The sequence below is a fragment of the Vulpes vulpes genome, chromosome 14, assembly GCF_048418805.1.
Source record: "Vulpes vulpes isolate BD-2025 chromosome 14, VulVul3, whole genome shotgun sequence".
In the NCBI taxonomy this organism is placed as follows: Eukaryota; Metazoa; Chordata; class Mammalia; order Carnivora; family Canidae; genus Vulpes; species Vulpes vulpes.
The window spans coordinates 18,045,953-18,049,517 of NC_132793.1; positions in this window are offsets into that span (position 1 = coordinate 18,045,953).

Consider the following 3,565-nt stretch of genomic DNA (forward strand, 5'->3'; position numbering starts at 1 on the left):
TCCAGCCAGTAAATGTTGGTGGGAGATGAGAATAGTACACAGAAAGTATAATGGTAAGAGTCTGGCAAGAAATAGCACACTCAAGCTGCGTAATTTTAGAAGCATTTGATTAAAAGATTATCTATAAAGGTAGGAGCAGGGGCAGGAAAACTGTGAAAGGATTTCCATGAGATGGTTGATGGTAGTAGCTGTTACCATCTTAGACTTGAAGAGATAAGAGAAAGCAATGATTAGTGGAATCAAGAGAGACAAAGAAGTATGTGGTAGAGATGCCTGACTGAAGCTTTGGTAGAGGCAGATAGCCAACTAAAAACAAGCATACAGGGACCAATCCAGGGGAACAAATTGCCTAACCTTCTTCCTTCCTGCCTCCAATCTCCTGCAGGTACTTCCCAATGACTCAAGCCATCCAGAAATGAGAAGGCTCATTACTAAAATCCCTAGTGGCTAGGCTCTTAAGGCACAGACCAGGGTGGGAAAGGGTGAAAAGTGGATTTGGAGGAATAGATATCCAGCATGGGATGTTTCTGTAAGTCAGGCTTGGGAGGCACATATATCCCTTCCACCCACATTCCATTGGCCAGAACCCATCATATGGCCACATCTAACTACAGATTAAGAAATCAAGTGCCCAAAAGGAGGAAAGGAGAGATTTGGTGAATGGCAAGGTAGAGTACTCTCTACTGTGTGGCCAAGGAAGATGACAACTGAGCATTGACCATTGGATTTAGCAATATGGAAGCAATTGGTAATCATGATAATCCAGTCATGAGTGTGAAAACCTGATAGGAATAGATGCAAGAGAGAATGGGAGGAGAAGAATCAGAGACAGCAATTGCTAACAACTTCTTTCAGTCAGTTTTGCTGAAAAGGGAATCAAAGCAAAAAGGTAATAGCGAGAGGGTTGTGAGATCAAAGAAGTTTGCTTTGTTTTTCATGGTGAAGAAATAAAAGCATGTTTTATGCTGATGGGAATGTTCCAGGGGAGAAAAAAAATTGATGATTCAGGAAAGGGCAAATTGCTGGAGTGATGTCCTTGAGGAAGCAAGAAAGGATGAGATCTAGCCATAAGCTGAAGGTTGGCCTTGGAAAAGAATCCAAGCAGTTCATCTGTAGGGTGAAGAAAGCAGAATATATGGACAGAGTCCTGGTAAGGAAGAAATGTGGTGGGGAGCTTATTGGAGGTCCTTTCCAATCACCTGTATTTTCTCAGTGTAACAAAAAGGAAAGCTAGCTAAGAGTGAGTCCAGAGGAGGAATTTTGGGGATTTAAATAGAAATGAGACAATGCAACTTAGTTACCTAAGATGGTGTGAGAAATGATGTCCAGAAGTTAATCTTCCCATTGGAGATGGTCCAATTGTCTCTGAGATAGGTCAAAGGCCCTGCCTCTCTCCATTCTGTCTGTAGCCCTTTCCTTGCCCTAACCCAACATCAGAATTGGAAAATAAGCATAGAGAGAGAGCACTTACAAGGCCCAAGCCCTGCTCTAAACACTTCATATATACTTAGGCATAGTAATGCCATGCAGTAGATACTGCTTTTTAAAAAAAGATTTATTTATTCATGAGAGAGAAAGAGAAAGTGCAAGTGTGAGGGAGAGGGAGAGGAAGAGAGAAACCCCACCAGACACCACATTCAATGCAGAGCCCCACATGGGGCTCAATCTCACGACCCTGAGATCACGACTGGAGCCGAAACCAAGAGCCAGATATTCAACCGACTGCACCACCCAGGTGCCCCAACAGTAGGCACTACTATTATCATACCTCCTTTTCATAATGAGGAAACCCACACACAAGGCAAGTAATACAGTAGATTACTGAGCTGAATTCAACTCAGGCAGTCTGGCTCCAGGCTCTTGAATCCTATGTTTCTATCTGTATGTATTAGATGTGTCAGAGATAATCACTAGAGGGGGTTGGGCTTGAGAGAAGGAAATACAACTTTGAAAGGGTGAGGAGCTGTGGCCAGGTAGATGGGGATGAGGATTGGTGGGTGGGATGCCTGGGTGGTTCAGTTGGTGAAGTGTCTGCCTTCAACTCAGGTCATGATCCCAGGGTTCTGGGATCCAGCCCTGCATTGAGATCCCTGCTTAGTAGGACACCTGCTTCTCGCTTTCCTGCTCCCCCTGCTTGTGTGCTGGCATGCTCTCTCTGTCACAAAAATAAAATCTTTAAAAAAAAAAAAAAAAAGGAGAGGATTGGTGGGGACTTGCTGCTGGAAGACTGGTGGCCACATGGTGACCCAGGGAGCCTGGGACCAAAAGGCAGAGCCAGTATCAGAAGTACAGGGACAAGTTGAACAGGCCTGCATCAGTCAGCATATAATGCTTGATTTAATCTTTTTTTTTTTATTTAAGTTTTTATTTATTTATTTATTTATGATAGTCACAGAGAGAGAGAGGCAGAGACATAGGCAGAGGGAGAAGCAGGCTCTATGCACCAGGAGCCCGACGTGGGATTCGATCCCGGGTCTCCAGGATCGCGCCCTGGGCCAAAGGCAGGCACCAAACCGCTGCGCCACCCAGGGATCCCTGCTTGATTTAATCTTGATTTAATGTTCCCTTAGTTTCTGTGTGTGTCACTGGCTAACAGAATCTGCTGTGTTTCCATGATGGAGGGGTGTGGTACCGTGGTGGGAGCAATAATGATGATGTGGTAAAACAGCTCTCAGTCAATGCGTGCTTCATCAGTGAACAATGAATCCATGAAGAATTTTATCAGCAGAAATACCCATCTATGAGCAAAGAACCAAATTGACTTACATTACATTATTTAATGCTTATAATACCCTTGTGGGGTACACACCGTCATCCCCATTTCCAGATAAGGAGAGTGAGGCTCAGAGAGGTTGTGTAACTGTCCAAGGTCACATGGGTAACAAGTGGTGGAGCTGGGGCCTGAGCCCCAGCCTTTTGGAGCCAGAGGCTGACTACATTGTACCAGCTGCCACTCTATTTGGGGATGAAGCACCAGGAGCCCTAAGGAACCCTACAGGGTCCCGAGGGCCTCTGGGGCAGGGCCCCTGGTTGAGAGGGACTCCCTTTAATGAAGGCAATTGAGAAACAATCCTCCTCTTTATTTGCCTGTAACAGGGGCTCAGAAAAGCTAATTATCTTCCTGTGAACCAGTTAACTATTCAATTTTCTCCATTTGGGTAATTAATTATCAGAGTCAAGTACAGGATCCAGCTAATTTTAGAAAGACGCAGCTGTAGGGTCATCTGGGGAACAAACTCAGCTGAGAAAGTAGGAAGCACAGGCAAGAGTCTCTCTCCGCTGTGGCTCAGAGGGAGGTCCGGAGAGGGGCTTCGGGCTGGCTGGAGTGGAGGGCAGGGGAAAGTGTGCTGAAAGCAGGCTGGCTGGGATTCCCTCAGCACCAGGGAGCAGCAGAGTCAGGGGCATGGGCCCAGCTGCCAACGCAGCTGCCAGCATCACTGCAGGGGAGAAACGGGGGCATTCCTTCAACCACCAGCTGCTCTGTGTCCTCTCTCCCTTTGAGGCACCCATGGGATCTGTTACCCCCTCAGTCCTCACATTCTCACTTGGAGACAGCTTATAAAGA